The sequence below is a fragment of the Camellia sinensis genome, chromosome 8 (genome assembly GCF_055761805.1).
Source record: "Camellia sinensis isolate YWXY chromosome 8, ASM5576180v1, whole genome shotgun sequence".
NCBI classification, from domain to species: Eukaryota; Viridiplantae; Streptophyta; class Magnoliopsida; order Ericales; family Theaceae; genus Camellia; species Camellia sinensis.
In genome coordinates, this window is record NC_138968.1 from 185223990 (window position 1) to 185246488 (window position 22499).

General features: G+C 37.4%; 1 pseudogene; it reads right to left on the minus strand.

Moving 5' to 3' along the window:
* Positions 1-1112: 1112 nt before the first annotated feature.
* The window catches only part of LOC114256263 ((-)-germacrene D synthase-like), a 296423-nt pseudogene continuing 275036 nt past the window's right edge, over positions 1113-22499 (minus strand).

The window sequence follows — 22499 nt, forward strand, 5'->3', positions numbered from 1 at the left end:
AAAAATACAAGATAGTTTAAATTTGTTGTAAAAGTAGTTACTTATAATTAGGATTCTTATTTTCTTGCAAATTTTCATCCTAATCTTCATACAAGATTTTTTTTTTTTTTTTTTGCTTCACTTTATACCATTTTCATTTTTCATCATTTATTTCTTTCTAATCAAACTGGGCTTTATAAATATTAAAAAAAAAAAAATCAAAGTTTGACCTTTTAATAAAATAAATCTTTAGTTTTTTTTATTTTTAACATTTTATTTATTTTCAATATAAACCATTTTCCCACTTTCGTTAAATAAAGTTGATGGAAAAACGAGTATTTAATTATTAAACTCAAAGAAAAAAATATTTAGATATTTTATGTACACCAATATTAAGTTTAATAACTAAAATATTATTATTTTTTTACTGATTTTACTTAATGAAAATGGATAAATAATTTAAATTAAAAACAAATCAATTGGCTTTATTGCAGTTGATTTGGACCTGTCTCGAGTTTTTGGTCACAGAGAATTGTCTTGCTATCTACTCTGGCTGAAGTTTCAATAGGTCCGAGAAAAGTGGTAGAAATTTATATGATTCGCTCCAATTGAGGGAAAAATTTAATATCGAATCAAAATATAAAATTTCACCAAAAAAAATAAAAAATAAAAAAATAAATGAAGAAAATTGGTGATTGCTTTTATAAATGTATTATTTTATTTTAGCATCAATGGCTTACTTTTTAACACTTGTATAATCAAAATATAAAATCATTTTGCTATGATAATTTCTTTTCAATTCGGTACCAAAAACTGAAATTCAGTTGATCTCAAAGCTTGGCTCACCAATTTTTTAATATTTACAAAAAATGATTTCATATCATATTACAATCTTTTAGGAAGAGATTAATATGGACTTCCTCGTTAAAAAGAGAATTATTTGTAGAGCAATACTAGTTCTGTTACACAAAATAAATAAATAAATAAATAAATAACTAAATAAAAAAGAAACACACACACACACACACACAATACATATGTATAAATAAGATTTTGGGAAATTTATTGATGGATCCATTTTTGAAAAATCTTGTCGGCCCATAGACATTATGTCTCCAATTTGTGATTGGCTTTTATTCTTTGTATGTCGATGTTAGCATTGAATCGATAAGCACCGAGGTCATAAAACCTTTGAGCTTGGTTCCAAAATGTGTGTATCCTTCTTCATCCTCGTATAAAACATTTATCACTCGTGCAAGATTGACTACTCGTAACAAGAGTGTCACGCCCCACTTTTTATTTCTCGGAGCCATTACCAAATTCTTTAACTTAATTCAATTTCAGAGATAACATGCGGAAATAAACTCATACATTCAATCCGTAGAAGTGATTAACAATACTCTCATTTGTATGCAAAGTAAATATTACATGAACTAACTTAATAAATTGCCCTTGGGCTTACATCATTCAAAGTACAGGAAGAAGGGTGTAACCCTTTACAACAATGGCATTCCGCCAACATAACTGAGGCCCCGTGGCCAACAAATAAGAAGATCCAAATCTTGTAGCACACCCTGCTAAACACCTGAAAAGATTCAACAACGTGGGATGAACATATAGTCCAGTTGGGAACTCAACATGCTCCTTAACAATAACAACATTGCAGATAGCTATGATCATGAACACCCATTCTCATACTAGAATAATAATGTGACTGTTTATACAAAAAATATATATAACTATATATATATGAACTTTTCTTGAAAACAACCATTTAATTCACCGCTATAAGCGATTCATCCTTCCTTTTTCCTTTCATTGACCCCCGTTCCTAATCTTTTATAACATTAACAACTACTTAGAAAAAAAAATAGATTCACTAAGCCCATTACTCTTCCACTTGTCACACATACAACAGATATGCCTTTTCAAAACATATTTGGCATTTCAATGCAATTCCAATTATTTCATAGTTATCCATGCACACCTCTATAAAAAAAAAATAACAACTCAACTACATACATAAAATCAATCGATGAGTCAACTCGTCCCTCCAACACTGTAACAAATACAATCCACAATGTTTCCAGATACACTGAAACAATAACAAAACAACACTGCACTACTAGCTATATGCGTAGTAAGCCAAAGATACACTTCTCACCACAATCTACCAGTTCACCAGGCGCTAGCTGGAAGGGTATGGTACCTTAGATTATTAGCGTGTCAGTTCTCCAGGCGCTAGCTGGAAGGGTATGATACCTCTGATTATAAGCGCTGAACACATAGGTGTGTGGAGTCCATCCCCTATCTTCTCACACACACTGGAGTACAACCCCTCTCTTCTCCCCAACCAGTATACAAAAATAATGTAATTCAGCATTTCATTACATATGATGTACAATCAACAATGGTGTATTACATATACGGCAATTCAACACAACCACGTCATCCTCCACCGATGACCAAGGACAAAACCTCTAGATGCAAATATTTAGTACACCTATTAAAGACTCAATTACTATGAGATCACAAACCCGACAACAACATTAACATGGTAGTTCAAGATACAATTCCACACATGTGTGTGTTCAACACTCATGAAACAACAATCCAATTTTCATACGTATTTCAAAACACTTTTCCCATTTCACAAAACAAGTTCCACTTCCCTCTTTGTTTTAACAAAACCAACTCCGTCTCTTTAGTTGTCACCAAAACCAAACCCATCCCTTTTGTTTTACAAAAACCCAATTTCTACCAATAAGGAAGCCATAACTCACATTAGTCCACTACATACATTCCAACCCATTCCAAAGCCAAAGTTAACAACTTAGGCATTAACGCCTTCACCCAACTCACATCAACAATAGAGAGTTACAATTTAGGTTCATTATTCTCCATTTTAATTTATCAATCAAAATATGATTTAGGCCTTTTTCCTTTATCAACTACAACATGCTAATTTACACTCCAATTAGCCCAAAACAACCCTCAATGATAACATAACCATTTTCAAATACCCAACCCTAGGTTCCTTCTCATGATTTCAAACAAATCCAACATGGATATGATTTTTATGCAATACAAAATTACCACATGTCTATCTATAGACGGAGTATTGAAAAAGAACAAAGAAATCCCTACCTCAAATGGAGAACTCAAATGGAGAAGATGACCCGAAATCAAAGTGCTCCAAATCCCAAATTTCTTGGATCACAACGAAGCCCTCGACGATCAACGCACTTCTTACAAAGGCCCAAGATGAGGAAAACAGTCTAGCTAGATCAATCCTAAGAGAGAAGTTAGGTTTTAGAGTGAGGTGCTCTCCCATGGAGGTTTTGAAAAAAAAAAGAGAGAGAAAGGAAATCAAAAAGTCATTCAAAAGTGATTTCACGGACTGATATAATAACCGGTCCGCTCGAGCGTACAACACCCCGCTCGAGCGTCAGACACAGGTTCACGCTCGAGCGTCCAAAGATCCGCTCGAGCGGCGAATGCACTCTCCCAGAACCTTCTGCAGACATCCAAAATGCTGAGAGAAGGAAATTCACGCTCGAGCGTCCAAACTTCCGCTCGAGCGTAAAGGCAACAACAAAAGCCCGCTCGAGCGTCAAACCGCCGCTCGAGCGGAGAGACCAAAACCTGGGCAAAAATTTCTAAGTTTTAAAACACAACCAACTTATTCCCAACCTGCCCAACACGACCCAAAACTCTAACACAAAGAGTAAATGATAGAAATGAGGATAAAACTACAACGAATCTACGGAACCGAGTCCGGATTACAGTTAAACAATAAGAGGGAATACCAGGATCGCTATAAAGAGAGGCATTGGGGCTGCTGTTGGGCAGAGGCACTCTTGATTTATGTCCTTCCATGCATTAGTAACCCGCTTTTGCAATTCAACAAGTGCTTCTTCCTTTGATGCACCATATTGTTTCATGTAACATTCGACAGCAGAGACTACATGACCTCTTTTTTGCTAAAACTACAATTAGTGTTATCATCAAATTAGAGGATATGATATAAAATTAAGAATTCTTCCTTTAATGCACCGTATTGTTTTATGTAACATTCGATAGCAGAGACTACGTGACCTCTTTTTTGCTCAAACTACAATTAGTGTTATCATCAAGTTAGAGGATATGATATAAAATTAAGAATCTCTTCAAATTTCATAAATATTGTAATGTATTATAATTTATCTATCTTATAGTTGATCTATTTTAATCTTGAGAAATAATTTTTTTACACCAACATCGACCAAATCTGCCAAAATATTAAATTTAAATATTTTTATATTCACATTTTGCATTAAAATTTAGGCGAGGCATTCACAAAGCATTCTCTTCCATCTTTTTTCATTTACTTTTGATATTGGATTCTAGAAAATTTTATAAAATCCTTAAAATCTCTAGTAAATAATCCTTCATTTACATGAAATTGAAAAACTAAAGGGTAAACTACCAATAGGTTCTATTTGTTGGACTTGTTTCCCATCAAGTCCTATTGAAAATAAGTCCTAATAAAATCGTTGTTAAAAATTATTTTTGTGACGATTTTTTACATATGTCACTAAAAATTAACAATTAGTGACTTTTTTTGTCGTGATTTTTATAAATTGTAGCTAAAACTTACAATTTTTCTGTGACGAATTTTTCAAACTATTGCTGAAAGTTAAAAATTAATGACATTTTTTTTGTGACGATCTTTTTAAATTGTCGCGAAAACTTATAATCAGTGACATTTTTTGTGACAACTTTTAAATTATCACTGAAAATTAACAATTAGTGACGTTTTGAATAGTATTTGACGAAAAATATTATTAATTATTATAAGACTTATTGGACAACAAGTTCACCTATTAAGACCTACACAGAAGTCTCTCAAAACTAAATAATCCAAACCATAATACATTTTGTGACGTCAGCCTTTGTTGTGATGTCAGCCCTAGTTGACCAACTCAATCCACCAATTCTTTGCCTTTCTGGTCATTTTTTGGCTCGTTCAGAACATACCTTGGCTATTTTCGGCCTCCTGAATCTACTGCTGTGTTCTGTTTTGGCCAAATTCGTCTCTACAAGGCCTCTTCTTCTCTTTTTTTTCCCCCCCTTCCTTACGCATCATGGATCGTTCTGACAACATCCATTCTATCTCTGTTACAATTGATGGGTCCAACTATGTTCTCTGGGCCCAAGCTCTCTCTGGATTCATCAAAGGGAAGCGTCTTTGGTGTATTATCACTGGTACTCTTTCTAAACCTATCCAGGCAGAAATAGAGACTGCATCTGCTTTCGATGACCGTCTTGATGAAGGGAAGGCAAGAACTACCAGATTATCACATGGTTCCGGGCTACTTATGTTCCTTCCTTCAACCTTCAGTTTGGACACTTTCAGGATGATGATTCCATTACCTCTCCTGCCAAAGCAATTAGGGATTTCTTGAAGGAACGTTATTAGACCACTGGCCATGCTCACCAATATCAATTGTTGCAGACACTTCATCACGTGCGCCAGGTACCTGGTCAGTTTATCAATGACTTCTTATCCCAGATGTCATCTGTTTGGGATCAGCTAGCTCTTTCTAAAGCTCCATGGGCACATTCTAAAGACATGCAACTGTTTATTACTTATCAAAATCATCAGCGACTCTTACAGGTTCTTATGGCTCTTCATAGCACGTTTGAGCTAGCGCGTGCTTCTTTGCTCCATTGATTGCCCTTACCCACTTTAGAGCAAGCCATTACTGAGCTACTATTAGAGGAGACTTGTTTTGGGGTACTCAAATCTCCAACCATGGTTTTTTTTCTTACTACGACATCATCTCAGAGTTCTTCATCTCCTCAGCCATCTAGTATATGTAGTTATTGTCGCAACCGCCGCTTCCCAGCCAATCATTCTCTTGTTCAGTGCCAAGTTCGCAAATGCTTGACGTGTCACAAGATTGCTCCAGGTCATCTCCGAAGCAATTGTCCTCGAGCTTCTTCCATTGCTTCATCTAAGACTAGGTTTTCTCGTTCTAGGGATCAGTCCAATTCTGGCCAAGGTTCTCGCTCTACTGCTGTTGCCTCTGAGGGTTCTTCTACTCACCACTCCACTGATTCCACTACTCCTTCCTTCTCTGTAGATGATGTTGAGTCCATCATCAACTAAGTGCTCGCCAAATCTGGTACTCCCTCCTCTACTACTCTTTTAGTGACCTCAGGTAACTCTTCATGGTATTTTGATTCCGCACGCTGTAATCATATGACTTCTGACTCCACTATGTTTTCTTCTTTCTCATCATCATCTTTTGTTCCTACTATACACACTACTGATAGTTCTCATGTGTCTATTAGTCACATTAGCCCAATCTCTACTTCCACTGTGTCTCTTTTTGATACTTATCACATTTCTTCTTTTCAATTGAACCTTATCTCTGTTGGTCAGTTATGTGAACTTGGTCTAACTGTTACATTTTTTGCTAATGGTTATTTGGTGCAGGACCCTCAGACAAGACAGATCCTTAGGATAGGCTGTAAGCATGGACATCTGTTCAAGCTTCTATATCTCCGCATTCCACACAAATCATCTACTACTGCTTCCATTGCTTCTTTTGATGCATCTAATATGTCATCTACTTTGTTTTCTTTTCATCTTTGGCATTATTGCTTAGGACATGTCCCTTTTAGTCGTTTGAAACCTTGGTTTCTAGTGGTCAGTTAGGTCGTGCCCATCTTGAAGATGTTGATTGTTTATCTTGTCAAATTGCTAAACAACCTGCTTTACCTTTTAATCAATGTACTTCTATTTCTACTGCTCCTTTTGATCTTGTACATTCTGATATTTGGGGACCTTTCCCCACACCAACCATGGAAGGGGGGACGGGTCAAGATACTTTGTGATTTTTGTTGATAATTTTTCTCGCTATACTTGGCTTTTTCTTCTTAAAAATCGCTCTGAACTTAAGCAAATTTATTATGATTTCTCTGCCATGGTCCGCACTCAATTTTCTCGTACTATTAAGATTTTTCGTTCTGATAATGCTAAGGAGTACTTAGATTCTGATTTTCTTTTTGATAATGCTAAGGAGTACTTAGATTCTAATTTTCTTTCTTTTCTTCGAGCTCATGGTACACTCTCTCATCAATCTTGTGCAGGTACATCCCAACAAAATAGCCGAGCCGAATGGAAGCATCGTCATGTTGTAAACATTACTCAGGCTCTTGTCATTTACTCTTCTTGTCCTGAAAAATTTTGGGGGAAAGCTGTCCTCACTGCCATTTACACCATAAATCGTGTCCCTACACCTGTCATCACTAACACTTCTCCTTACGAGCGCTTGTATGGTTCTCCTTCTGACTATACCACTCTTAAAGTTTTTGGTTCAGCTTGTTTTGTTCTACTCCGGCCTCATGAACACACTAAACTAGAACCTCATTTTCGCCTTTGCTATTTTCTGGGATATGGTATAGAACATAAAGGGTATCATTGTTGGGATCCTATCTCCAAGAGCCTTCGTACTTCCCGTCATGTGGTCTCCTAAGAACACAAAATGTTCTCCAATCTCTCCAAGTTTCAACCACCACAGTCCACCCACTCACCAGGCTTTATCGATATTTCTATAGACTTGTTTTCTAATGAATTTGATGCAAATTCTGGCTCCATGCTTCCACAGTCGCCTACGCCTATCGTTTATCCTAAGGATCTTGTGTCTCCTGACGGTCCTACACCTTCTCCAGCTCCTGTGGACGTTTCTCCATCTCCATCTCCCATTGAGGTTCCTCTTCCACTAGAGCGTCACTCTACAGGGGTAAGCCAACCTTCTGTTCTTCTCCGTGATTATATTGTTTGTTCCACTGCCTTTTCCTCCCATGAACCTACTTCCTATCAAGAAGCTTGTTCTAACCCTCTTTGGTAACAAGCTATGACTGATGAACTGCAAACTTTCGATAAAACTCATACTTGGAATGTGGTTGATCTTCCTTCTGGAAAGAGTACTGTTAATTGCAAATGGGTTTAGAAGCTCAAAACTCATTCTGATGGTTCCATTGAGCGTTACAAAGCTCTCCTTGTAGCCCCGGGATTTACTCAAGAATATGGGATTGACTATGAGGAAACATTTGCTCCTGTTGCTCGTTTTACTTTAATTCGCAGCTTACTTGTAGTTGCTGCTGCTCGCCACTGGAGTCTTTTTCAGATGGATGTGAAGAATGCATTTCTCAATGGTGACCTCACTGAGAAAGTTTATATGCAACCTCCTCCTGGTTCTTCTGTTCTATCAAACAAAGTTTGCAAACTTTGCCATGCTTTGTATGGTTTGAAACAAGTTCCGCGTGGCTAATTTGCCAAGTTTAGCTCCACCATTCGTGACTTCGGTTTTTCCTCCAGTGCCCATGATTCTACCTTGTTTATACTTAAGACGGAGTGTGGTACCATTCTCTTTCTCCTCTATGTGGATGATATGATTATCACTACAGATGACATAGTGGGCCTTTCTAGTCTCAAATAGTTTCTCAATCGCCAGTTTGAGATGAAAGATTTGGGTTTGCTTAGCTACTTCCTTGGCTTGGAAATTTCCCAAGATTCCTTTGGTTATTTTCTTACCCAGGCCAGGTATACTTCTGATCTCTTAGCTCATGCTGGCCTTATCGATTGCAAGATTGCCACTACTCCGGTTGATCCTCAGACTCGTCTTACACCCCTTGACGGTTCCCTATTGCCTGATGCCACTTTATATCATCAACTAGTTGGCAGTCTTGTCTATCTCACGATTACTCGTCCAGATATTACTTATGCTGTTCACATTGTCAGTCAGTTCATGGTTGCTCCTTGTTCTCCACACTATGATGCTCTGGTTCGCATTTTGCGCTATCTCAAAGGAACTCTATTTCTTGGTCTTCAATACTTCCCTCACTCTTCTCTATAACTACATGCATTTCTGATGCCGATTGGGCCGCGGATCCTACTGATTGTCGTTCCACTTCTGGGTTCTATTTTTTCTTGGGAAACTCTCTCATTTCCTGGCATAGCAAGAATCAAACTCTTCTTGCTCGTTCTAGTACCGAGGCCGATTATCGTGCTCTTGCTGAAACTACTCAGGAGCTTGTGTGGCTTCGTTGGCTTCTTTCTGACATGGGAGTTTCTCATTCTGCTGCCCTCACTCTTTATTGTGACAATCAGAGTGCTATTAAGATTGCACATAATGATGTCTTCCATGATCGCACGAAGCATATTGAGATTGATTTCTATTTTATATGCCAGCACGTTACTAGTGGCCTTATTCGTCTTCTCTTTGTTACCCCTGTTGATCAGACTACCGACCTTTTCACCAAAGCTTATCTTCCTGGTTGCTTCTCTGATCTCCTCTCCAAGCTCAAGTTGATATCTGCCTTACCACCTTAAGCTTGAGGAGGGGTGTTAGCTGTATATTATTATAATTATGTATTTGTATTGTAGATATATCTCTATCTCCTTCTATACTTATCTCTATCTCCTTGTATCCCTATCTCAATCTCATTGTATCTCTATCTTCTTATGTACCTATCTCGATTTGTTTTCAGCCTATATATACAGGCTTCTGCTATTGTGTTATTCATTTAATTCAATATATTAGAATTACTCTCATAACATATCTATTAATGCACGTGTTCAACAAAATTCCATGATAATAAACGTGGTTGTTCAACAAAATTCCATGTAGTTTCTTTTGTGTCCATGTTGTCAGATTTTAAATATCAGTTGATCTGTAATAAGATTTTAGACTTTTGGTATCAATATTTATAGATATATTGGTCGATATTGTTTGATATTGATTAATATATAATCGTATCCTTACTAATACTTGTTCTAATACTATTATTTAAAACCATGCACAAAATTGTTTATACATGTACAAAATTATTTTAACACAGCCCGTTTAGGCCTGTTTGGTCCCGCGCCCAGGCCCAAGCTCTGCCTGAGACTCTGGGCCTAAGCTTGGGTCATCATTTTGAAGCCCAGCTTGGCCTGTGGGCCCAGCCCCCTTGGCCATCAGCTTGCTTAAGAACCACTCAAACCCGGTTCGCCCAAGGCCCAAGTACCCCCAGATCTGGGCCTAATTTTCAGGCTTGTGGCTCGGCCTGACCCAACCCAAATTTTGGCGGGAGCCTGCGAGGCCCAACATGGGCCAGGCCAGGCCAAATTTACATCTATATGTGACAGGAGGTAGATGGCGATCAGCCCGTAGAGGTTAGAAAATAGTGGCTCTACGCAAAAATTGTTGGCTTCCTGAGGATGTGTTTGGTTCTTAGATTTGATAAAAGATTTGGACCAAAAAAAATAATAAATAAAATTAAGTGAATTATAAATAAAATATACCTACATTTTATATATTTTCACACACCTTTTTTCCTTTCTCTTTTTAAGTCTCTTCCTAAATCCATAAACCAAACACAACATAAGAGAATATGAGAATGAACAAATATTGAGTATAATGCTACGTCGTGTCACCGGCTAAAAAATAAATGATTCGAGGGTAAAAATAAAAACGATCTCGTATATACCTACCAGAAGAGAGAGAAGTTGTCTTAAGTTCAAAGATTTGAGAAGAAATTTATAATGAGAAATAAAAAGAAAAATGAATACATGAGTAAAATATCAATTAAATTTCTGTCACTTCTCTTTCATTATTCCTCTCTTCCAAAAAATTCTTATTCAAATCTTGATCCAACACAATTTATATTTGTGGTTCCAATCCCCGTCTTTTCTACACATGCAAACCACCCACCCTCTTATGGTTTATAATAATATCATTGTTTATACATACACAACATAATCATATAAAAAGGTCTATCATATTTATTTCTGTATATATATATATATCTATCTATCATCCCAGAATATCATGTATCCATACTCCCTCACTAATTATTATTTATTATGCTCCTCATGTTTATCAATCATGCAACATAAATAATCAATACTTTACCTTTTCATCAATTATATACCACAGAATATTACGTGACTGTATTCCCCGAATTACTGAATCACCCAAGAAAGAAATGATGGATTGAACGATTTGAAAAGGGAGTTTTTATATCATTTTTCATGTAATTACCATGATTGGTTGACAATTAGAAGTACTTTGAGAGAGAAAATTACCTTAGACATTCTAAGGCAATGCCACATTATTGGGTTTAAAAAGTGGGCCTAATTTTGGGTCTAAATAGCATCACGTGCAAGTTTATTTTTCAGACTAGACCCAACGATGTGTAAGTAAAATAATTGGTTGATAATTAGAGAAGATATAAGAGATGGAGTTACCTTAGATATTCTGTAGGAAATTACTACTCAGAGTCAATTTTGAAAAATTATTACACAACAGTGAAAAAGTTTATAATTTTAATTATTAATAGTTATAATGTTTATTACTTTTTTGTAAATATTTTTTTCTAACTGCCACTGATATGTAATTCTCCTGATATTCTAAGGCAATACCACATCATTCGGGTTGAAATGTATGTTTAGTTTTTTGGTTTAAGTAGCATCACCCTTCATTTTATAAAACCCTTAAAATCTCTTATAAATAAACCTTCATTTACATTATTAAATAAAAAAAATTAAAAAACTCAAACTATATGATCGGTTTTAAAATTGTATTTGAATCATGAATTTAAGTAAGTATTTGCAAGGGCAAAGCAGGAAAAAAAAAAGAAAAAAAAGGTATATGTTAATAAAATATAAACTAATTTTTTTCCTTCAATTCCCTTTTCAATTCTAAATTTCTTTTCAAAAAAACATGAGACCTACGATTAAAATTAAAAAAAAAAAAAACCTATACTATATTATAATAATATTAATTTTTAATTATCTCTAAATTATATAAATTTGTTTCTTTAAAGGTTTTTGAAAACTTTAAATGGTTCGTTCATTTGAATTTTCAAAAGTTTTGAATGGTTGGCTTTTTATAATATGAAACTTGGAGATCTAAATGTAGAAATTAATGTTGTAGTTTTTTTTTATTTAAAAAATTTAATTAATATATCTGTTAACGTCCTCTATATTGAAATCTGATGTCTATCTATGTCACCAAGTATCAAGGTCTAAGGTTTTATTATTGCATATGTAAGGCTAATAAAAAATAAAAAATAAAAATGAATGGAAAATGCCTCCCTATGAAAAGCCTAAGACCACATGCAATATTTTCTTGTTAAAAAATATAAAGACAAAGGCCCTTTTTATGTGGTGGCCATCAAACCATGGTGTACGAATAGAATGCGACTTCTTTTCTTAAAAAAGAAAAAAAAAATAGAATGCGACTTGGGAAGACAAAATAAGAAAAATGTGCACATCATTCGACCACACATTGTAGACTATATCCTACTGGGAAATTTGTGGTGCACAGTTGCTACCTGATTAAGTTAAATTAAAGATATTTTAGAAATCAGAAGTCTAAACCCAAAATTTACCATGAATGGTTCAGATGCAAAATGCTCGTCATGTAGCTAGGCCTAGACGAACCTAGATTTGTTGCCCAATGGACTTGAACAAATGAGTCTAGCCCAATCTTATCTAGCAAGATCAGTTTCAATTTTGGCTTTTATGGGCTTGATCAATCTAAAAACTTAGTCCAATCCACGCAACGAAAGTTACTAGTGACTTCCATTCACACGTGTGAGTCAGATCGAGATATTAGGATCTCTCTTACCCAATTTATGACAATAAGGCCACAATTGTTTGGCGGATTAGGTTAGAGGGGATTATTAGTGAGAGAATGGTTAGTGAAAAGATTGTTAATATGAGAATTGTTAGTAAGAGCATTAAGTAAAAGTGTGTTTGTTTTATAATAGTGTAGGAGATGGTTAATGATGAGATTGTCAAATTATTTTTAAATAAAATAATTAAAAAAATTATTTCTGTATTAAAAAAATTAAAATAAATATTAAAACAAAAGGTGCACTTGGGATTGTTAAACAAAAAAAAGTTGGCCGGCCAACTATTTTTTTGTCTGTCCGAATATTTTTTTGGCCTTGCACTGTACCAGAAGTCTGGGTGGACGATTGGATAGACTGAAACCAATCACTATTTTCTTAATTCCACTCATTTCCCAACCAAGTTAATCCCCTTATTGAGGAGAATTACTAAGTCGTCCAGATTGTGAAGCCAACCTTTCCAAACAACACCAAATATGCTATGAGTGAGACCCACAGCAATCCTAGTCCAATCCGGCCGTTGAAGCGGCCAAACAAATGGGGCCTAAATAAAAGGGCAAGTCTACTCACCACACTTATCTATTTAGAATTTTTTCAGTGGGTGTTTATGTGGTAAAGATTAATTTGTAATGTACGGTTCATGTGGGATTCATGTAAGGTGTGGTGGAGATAATTTTTTAGATAATTTATGGGTTAATAAAGGCAGGTATTAGAACATCTCTAACGGTGTATCAAATATTTCACCAAATCTGAGTAAAAATTTGAGGAATTCCTTTATCTGTATCCAGCTCTTCAACAGTGAATTTTTGGTTATCAACAAAATGCCAGTCGACTAGGGAGATGATTAGCCGAAAGTTCGGCCGATCGACCGACAAGTACGATTCTTCATTAACCCAGCATACCATAAGAATTGTACTTGTTTGGGTTAACTATGCTTCAAGCTTCCTTAAAATTCATGTAATCACCAAAACCAACCCACTTATATGGGCATCCCCATAAACAAAACTCCTATGGTATGCTGCACTACTCCCAGTAGCGTAGATAGATGCCTGGGTGTGAAGAATGATGTTTAATTTAGTTTAGGGAACAAACAATGGACGATCGAGACAAATGTATAAGCATGTCAATTTCTCAGCTATGCACAAGAGAACAAAAGTAAAGCTGAAAGAGTATTCTAGCAACTCAAAATAAAACCCGTCTATGATATTATCATATTTTAACCTCAATAAAGATGAGATTATAGGTATACGAGAACATGGACAAACAAATGGGAAAACCCATAATTAACACTATGCATTAAAGTAATCAAATCACCAAAAAAGAAAAAGAAAAAAGAAAGTGAATTTAGAACCTACAAAGAGGGAAGAATCGATGTTCTCTAGGGAAGAGGAGGTAGAGGAAGGACGAAGGTGGTGGAGAAGAACTCTCTGTCTCTCGATTGTTTTCTCCATCTCTCTCTCTCTCTCACTAACTTTCTTTTTCTAGAACTAGTGTGTGTAAAATATGTAAAGTTGAAGAAAAAATAGAGAGAGGAAGATACAGATACTCAACTAAGAGAATGACCGGGTGGACATCCGTCCGGTCGTCCAGTGGGCCTAACACTTAATGACTATGCACTGTAAAATGCTGAAAGGTGCCAGACATCATCAGTTTGGTGAAACATTTGTTATATTCTCAATTTGATATGTTTGATGAAACCATTGAAGTAGAAAGAAAAAACAAAAAAAAAAAAAGAAGGATATTTTTCACCAAATTTGAATTTGGTGATAGATTTGGTGATAGATTTGGTACAACATTGGAAATGGCCTTATTTTAAATAAAAAGGTAAATGCTTATGTTGGTTAGGATGAATATAATAGAAAATGAAGGAAATTGAAAAAAAAAATTTGTTTTCAAAATTTGTTTAGCATGAAAGTGGTGAAAGTTACAAGAAAGTCAATTTTCTTGTACAACACATAATAGGATGGTAACTAAGCTTGTAATTCTTGCAAAAAAATATAAAAAATACAAGAAAATTTAAATTTGTTGTAAAAGTAGTTACTTATAATTAGGATTCTTATTTTCTTGCAAATTTTCATCCAAATTAAATTTATACAAGAAAATTTATTTTCTTTCTTTTTACTTCACTTTATTCCATTTTCACTTTTCATCATTTATTTCTTTCTAATCAAATAGAGCCTTATAAATATAATAAATGAATAAATAAATAAATAAATAAATCAAAGTTTGACCTTTTAATAAAATGAATCTTTAGTTTTTTATTTTTAAAATTTTGATTATTTTCAATATAAACCATTTTTCTATTTTTGTTAAATAAAATTGATAAAAAAGGGTATTTAATTATTAAACTGAACGAAAAAAAATTTAGATATTTTATGTACACCAATATTAAGTTTAATAATTAACGTGTCAATTTTTTGCTAATTTTACTTAATGAAAATAGACAAATAATTTAAATTAAAAACCAATCAATTGGCTTTAGTGCAGTTGATTTGGATCCATCTCGAGTTTTTAGTAACAGAGAATTGTCTTGCTCTCTACTCCGGCTGAGGTTTCAATGGGTCCGAGAAAAGTGGTAGAAATATATTTGATTCACTCCAATTGAGGGAAAAATTTAATATTTAGTCAAAGTATAAAATTTCACCCAAAAAAATAAATAAATAAATGAAGAAAAATGCTGATTTCTTTATAAATTTATTATTTTTCTTCTTTTTATTTTAGCGTTAATCGCTTATTTATTAGCACTTATATAATCAAAATATAAAATCATTTTGCTATAGCAATTTATTTTCAATCTGGTACCAAAAATTGAAATTCAGTTGATCTCGAAACTTGGTTCACCAATTTTTTCTTACAGTCCTAGGAATATCACAACTTGGACGTAATTCCAAGCTTGATTCATTGTTTTCCACTTGTCACAAATTAGACTGTTTAACTCTGTTATTTTCAAATATTGTTTGAGTTTGAGATGTACAAATATGATGATGCTAACAAAAAAGTTCCTTTGTTAAAAATGATTTTGAGAGGGTAATTTATATGCATAAACTAGGTCGAGCTAGGTCTATTTGTTTTAAGCATTTGGGCCGAGCTGAGTAGAATTCTCAGTTTGTTGGGGCACGCTTTTGCTCGAGCTAAGAGCTTCAATAGCTCGGTCTTGAGGTCCAAGGACTAGAACAGATGGACTAGATGTAAATAGCAGCTCGAATCGGGGTATTATTTGTAGTGTACTAGACTGAAGTTTGTCTCGGCCGAATACCGTCTTGGTTCTGTCCGGCGTAGAGCAGGGCCATGCTAGCTCGGTTGAGTGTGCTACTGAGCCAAGGTATGAGGTTTAAATCATCTCACTTGGTTAGCAGTAAGTAGGGAGTTATCAAGCTAGGCATTATCCTTGGAAGTGTGATTCCTATGAGAACTCTTATAAGGAGAATTGGAGTCCTATTGGGATTGTGTAGTGCGGAATCTATAAAAGCTCACGACAGGACTTATGTACAAGTATCACAATTTCTACTCTCAAATACACGAGCTTTAGGGTCTATTGTCTGTAGACACCCCATTTTTTACCGTCCTCAAGACTTGGACGTCATCGTTTCAACACCCGATGATTGTGCTTGCTCGTGCTCGTTTTGAGTCCCTGAAGGTCTCGATTGAGCGCCTTGCCTTGGAGCATCTAATCTTGTCTGTTTTGTGCTTGGTTGTGGGCCAAGAGCTTGTTGCTTCACTTTTTGAGGAGAGGGTGGCCTGTCGGCCATCCCCCTAGCCTGCCGGCCATGACTTGTGCCTGTCGGCCACCAATGGTGGCCGGTCGGCTATGTTGATGTCCAGTTGGCCACTGATGATGGCCGACATCCATTTTTCTCATTTTTCAAATATTTCTTTGTCAGCTATGCCAGCTGTTGTTCACTGGTGCTCATCTCCATACACGTGTATAGAGGGATGAATGCAAGCCTTTGGCTTGATTTTCTATATATAGGGGGGTCTCTCCCCCATTTTGAGGGGTTAGACAATTTTGAGCAAATTTCTCTTTCTCTCTCTCTCTCTCTCTCCCTCTCTTCTTATTTTGTGCTTGAAAGTTAGAATTCTCTACACTTTTGCACTAAGACCCAAAACCAAACATCTTCATCTTGGAGCTGAAGTTCTTTAAGGCTTCGTTTGAGCTTCTAAGGGTGGTTTAAGCTCAGAATTGTGACTGATTTTGTGTTATGCTTCAAGAGGTAAGGGACTTGCATTGTAGACTTTGTTATAATCAATTGCTTGGCTATCTTTTTACACTGTTTTGACCTATTTTTTCAACCATAAAAAACTCTGTTTTTAAGGTTTAAAAATGGTAGTTTAGGTCTTGGTGGGTTAGGAGGTTGTCTTGCTCTTTTTGCTCTTTGGCTTGTGAAGCTTTTTGTGCCATTTCTTACCACCTTTAAATCAAACTTTTTGGCCCTTTTGAACACAGAAATCCATAGTTATTTCAGTGGTAAAAATCAACTCTTGAAGTCTAAAATAGGAGGGGTTAGCCTTCCCTCCTTCTGTCTTGCTTCCATGCCTAGGTTGCTTCACATATTAGCTTGATTTTGTAACTTGTGTTAGCTCAGTTCAAACAGGTTTTACGCTCTATTTTTACATTTTTAAACTCTATTTTGGGTTGGTTGGAGCATTTGTTGCTTGCTTTTTGTACTTGTAGTGCAATTGTGCTTACTAGTCTAGCATGCCTAATGGTTTATATAGCGATCTCGGTTTTTCCTCCGTTGGTTATTGTATTTCGGACTCGGTTCCATAGATGTCGGTTGTTGTATATGTTGTTTTTTCATCCTTTAATTCCTTGTATTTGAGTTTTGGGATGTATTGGGCAGGTTTGTAACAGGGTGGGTGTGTTTTGAAACAAATGGTTGCTGCCCAGTTTTTGGTGTCTTCGTTCGAGCGAGCTCTGTGTTTTAGTCCCTTCGCTCCACTCAAGCGAGAGTTGAGTGGTGTGTCTGTTGGCTATAGCGAGAAGTCTTGCGCTCGAGCTTGCGTCTGTGTCTAGTTTTGGACCTGAAGGTTTCATTTCTTGGCTCGAGCGAGCTTTCCTTCGCTCGAGCGAGCGAGGGCTATGTTTTGGGTTTCTTCGCTCGAGCAAGCTTTTCTTCGCTCGGGCGTGCTTCTGGGTTGCAGACTTGAAGCTTCGAATTGTTGGCTCGAGCGAGGCTTTGTGTGCTCGAGCAAGGTTTCTTTGTGTCTGGTCGCTCGAGCGACCACTCCTTCACTCGAGCGAGCCTCGAATATATCAGTTGGCAGCAGCGGGTTACACTTCACTTTTTCATCATCTTCTTTACTCAAACCCTAGCCCTGACTGTTTCTCTCTCTACACTCATCGTCTCTCTACAAATCCATCTAGTTCTAGTGGTCTCCTACCCTAGTTCCTTTGTATAAAGTGTAGAGCTTGGTGTGGGCTATGTTTTGATCCGAAAACCTTTGGATTTGGAGCATCTCGAGTCTTCTTCATCTTCTCCTTTGGGTCTCTTCTCTTGAGGTAAGGATACCCTACTCCTTCTGATGGGTTTTGACATAAATTTTAGTCATTTTGATTAATTGGTGTTGTTTGGTAATTTTGGGAAAGTCAGGGTTTGATTTGAGGTTATAAAAAGGGGGTTTTCAAATGTTAAACTCCATGTGTATTCGAGACCTTGGAAAATGGAATTATTGTTATTAAATTGATGAAATTAAACCTTAGGGTTGACATTTGAAAAAGGGGGAAAATGCCCTAATTATGTTGAATAGTTAATTCGAATAATTAATTTGGGGAAATGTGAAATTGAGTTGAAATCATGAAATTAGGAAGTTGTGGGATTGAATGGTGTGGTTGGATAAATTAATCATTCACCTATGAAAATGTTGGTATTTTATCTGTTTGATAAATTTATTATCTGTTTAGAAATAACTGCTTTGGGCTATCGGTGGTGGATAGTCTGGATTGTTGTAGACACTGTATGTTGATTAGGGAAAATTGAAACAAATCACATTGAATATGTCATTGAATATGACAGTTGGAATAATACATCGAATATGTGTATTGATTGATCATTGTATATGACAAGTTTTTAAATACATTGTCTATGTATATTGTTTGGGAGGAGATAGGGGATGTACTCCATAGTTTGAGAGGAGATAGGGGATGTACTCCATGGTTTGAGAGGAGATAGGGGATGCACTCTCAAACCAGTTCGGGAGGAGATAGGGGATGGACTCCATTGATAACTAAGTTGGCCGGAGTGTCCAGGGTGAAAGTCCCGAAATCTTGATAACATTTGCATAACGTAGATAATTGAAGTATGGATGTGTTTTAATATGTGTTGTAGTCTTATATGAATTGTGAATAATGGAAGTGTTTTAATATGAGTTGTAGTCTCATTTAATTGTTCGGCTAGATATTGAGCCAGGTTTATGAATGTAAATTGGATAAGTAAAGGAAAGTGGAATGAAACACAGATGTAATTGTCATGGAATTGGAATGTGTTGTAAGTTGATTTACAAGTGTTAATCATTTATCATATGCTAACGTTTTAGTTATTGCTCATACTTGGTTTAGTATATCTTTACTGGGCTTTGGCTCACCCTATATGGGACATCATTTTTAGGTTCAGGTGATATGCCGCCTCCAAGGACGTAGCTTGGGAGGCTTTGAGGCTGATAGATCTTTTTGTTGTTCACTTTTGGTATTACATGTAAATTCAAGCCAAGGGCTTAAAGTGTATTTGAGTTAGTACTCTCTTTTTGTAACCAAGTATTGGCTTGGAAAGTTATAAGCCCGTAAGGCATTTACTTTTGTTGTCAACATGTAATACTTTGGTAATGAATACTCTGATAAATGGAATTATGCTTTATTCTCTTATGTCTATGCATGTCAAGAATGTGGGTTTATGTGTGGTATTTTGAGGGCGTTACAACTTGGTATAAGAGCGTACTGGGTTTGAATACTTTGGGTATGTGGGAAGTGGTTAGTACCACAATGGGTTTGTCTCGCTTGTTAGAGACTTAGATGTAATGTTATGTACTTATGTGATAACATGCTTATGTGACTATATGGGCATAGGATTTAATTTCTAGGATGTTGATTGGATCCTTGGGTTTCTGGGAGTCCCGTTGGAAAAGCACTTGATCAATGCTGTTTCTAACCGGAACTCTAGCAACACCTCGGGACTGTCATTATCCGAAAATGAAATTCGTAAGTGCCTACGTGATTATGTGCTTACGTGGAATGAATTACTGTTGTCCAATGCATTAGGACACGAGTGAAATAGCTTCGACACATTTGTGAATGTGCTAATGTCTTTGTTGCCTTTATTAGGATGTCAAGACGAGGACGTGGTGGTAGGCGCAGTAGGACTAGGAGGCAGGAGATGCCTATACTGAATGAAATTCTGATGCAGCAGGAGGGGGTTGGTCAGGCCAATGTGACCAAGCCAGTAGGTCAGCAGGCCATGGGCGCCTTAGCCCACGAGATGGCAGGAGCATTGAGGGAATCCATGGACATTCTCAGAGCTGAGAATCAAGTCTAGGCCCATGTTGCTGAGGAAGGACCTTCTTTTCTGAAGAGGGAGTTTTTCCGGTCTATTCTAAATGAGTTTTTAGGGGATCCTAAAGAGCCACTTAAGGCTGATAAGTGGCTTGAACAGATGACAAAGACGTTTGAGATGCTTGGCATCGAAGGCGGAGGTTTCCGGGTGACCTTGGCGTCCTTTCAGCTGAAGGGAGACGCGGGTCAGTGGTGGAAGTTTGTTCGGGGTCGTATTGGTGGGACTTGGGATGCTTTCGTTGGTGCCTTCCAGGAAAAGTTTTTGCCTCCCGCTGTTAGAGAGAAGTTGAGGGATCAGTTCTGTCGGCTCAAGTAGCTGAATACACCAGTGGTCGAGTTTGAGGCCACATTTACTAGCTTATCGAGGTTTTCTCTTGAGTTAGTGGCGTCTGAGGAACGCCATTGTCTTGAATTCGAGAAGAAGTTAAGGACCAGACTTAAGCTTAGAGTTGCAGGGTCCATGACACGGGAGTATGGGCGTCTTGTGGATGCTGCAACCCATCTTGAGATTATTATGAAGGAGGAAGAGGAGAGGATGAGGGGCTCTAAGAGGAGTCAGGATGGCCAGGGGGATGGTAGGAGGCAAAGGGGTTCTAACCCTCAGCAGTCCCAGGTTGCTTTTGCGAGATCTACCTTTCCAGTGCCGAGTTCAGGCTCTAGGAGAGGTAGTCAGGGAGACTTTACTTGTTACAAATGTGGTCAGCTGGGCCACGAGTCTCCAGCTTGCCCGCAGAGGGAGGAGGGCAGAGAGCAGCTTCATCTTCGGCTCGTCCTCAGAGCCAGAGTCAGGGCAGAGCTCAGCCGCTCTCTTGTTACCTTTGTGGTCAGGCTGGGCACCTGAAGACGTTTTGCCCGCAGTTGAGTGGCATATCTGGTGCATCTAGTTCTAGGCAAACACAGAGCCATCAGTCAGCTCAGTCAGTTCAGGCCTCGAGGGCCAATCAGGGAGCCTCATCGTCTCAGTTTGTATATCATCTTATGCTTTGAGAGGTGAGCAGGTAGATTGGAGACCTTCAAGACGTGTATGCTGTTACCGCGCAGGATCTTGTACTGGCTCAATCTGTTGTGAGAGGTACCTTTTTGTTTTGCATCTCGGTTGCTAATGTGTTGATTGATACGGGTGCATCCCATTTCTTTATATCTGCTGCATTTGCATCTGTTTTGGGGTTGGAGTTGGCACAGTTAGCATCTCCTATTTGTGTTGTATCACTAGTTGGGGGTGAATTAATTTTGAAGCAAGGGTGTAGATGTTGTGATATTCAGGTTGCCGACTGCCGGCTTCCATTTTCTTTTGTGGTTATGGCTATGTCGGGTTTTGATGTGATTTTGGGTATGGACTGGCTATCGTCATACCAGGCTGTTATCGATTGTTACTGCCAGAGGGTTACTGTATGTACCCTGAGCGGGGATTACTTTCATTTCATGGGGGATCGGGTTGGTAGTGTTTTGCCACCAGTGTATGATCCGCGAGGACGGAGTGAGCTTAGTTACCTTCTCGCCAGCTGTTTGAGTAGTGAGAGTGATGAGACCCAGACTGTATTGCCGAGAGTGGTTTGTGAGTACTCGGACGTGTTTCCCGAGGATCTTGTTAGTTTACCACCTCATCGAGTGATCGAGTTCTCTATTGACTTAGTGCCTGGCACGGCACCGATTTCCATGGCACCGTATTGTTTTGCCCCAGCCGAGTTGAGTGAGTTAAAGATTCAACTCCAAGAGTTGGTACGTAAGGGCTTCATTCGCCCTAGTACTTCGCCATGGGGAGCACTAGCCCTCTTTGCTAAAAAGAAAGATGGGGCTTTGAGACTTTGTATTGATTACCGGAAGTTGAATCAGGCTACGGTTAAGAACAAGTACCCCATGCCCCGTATAGATGATTTGTTTGACCAGTTGAAAGGGTCCCGTTGTTTCTCTAAGATAGATTTGAGATCGGGTTACCATCAGTTGAGGGTCAGGGAGGAGGATATCCCGAAGATGGCATTCCGTACGCGGTATGGCCATTATGAGTTTCTGGTGATGCCTTTTGGGCTCACCAATGCACCTGCAGTGTTTATGGATTTGATGGACCGGATATTCCGGGAATTTTTAGATAGCTTTGTGGTCGTCTTTGTGGACGACATTCTGATTTATTCACCTTTGGAGGAGGAGCACGAGGAACACTTGAGAGTGGTGCTCGAGTTGCTTAGAGTCCATAAGCTGTATGCCAAATTCAAGAAGTGTGAGTTCTGGCTAAGAGAGGTTAAGTTCTTAGGCCATGCAGTCTCCGGGGAAGGGGTGTCTGTTGATACATCCAAGATAGAGGCAGTGC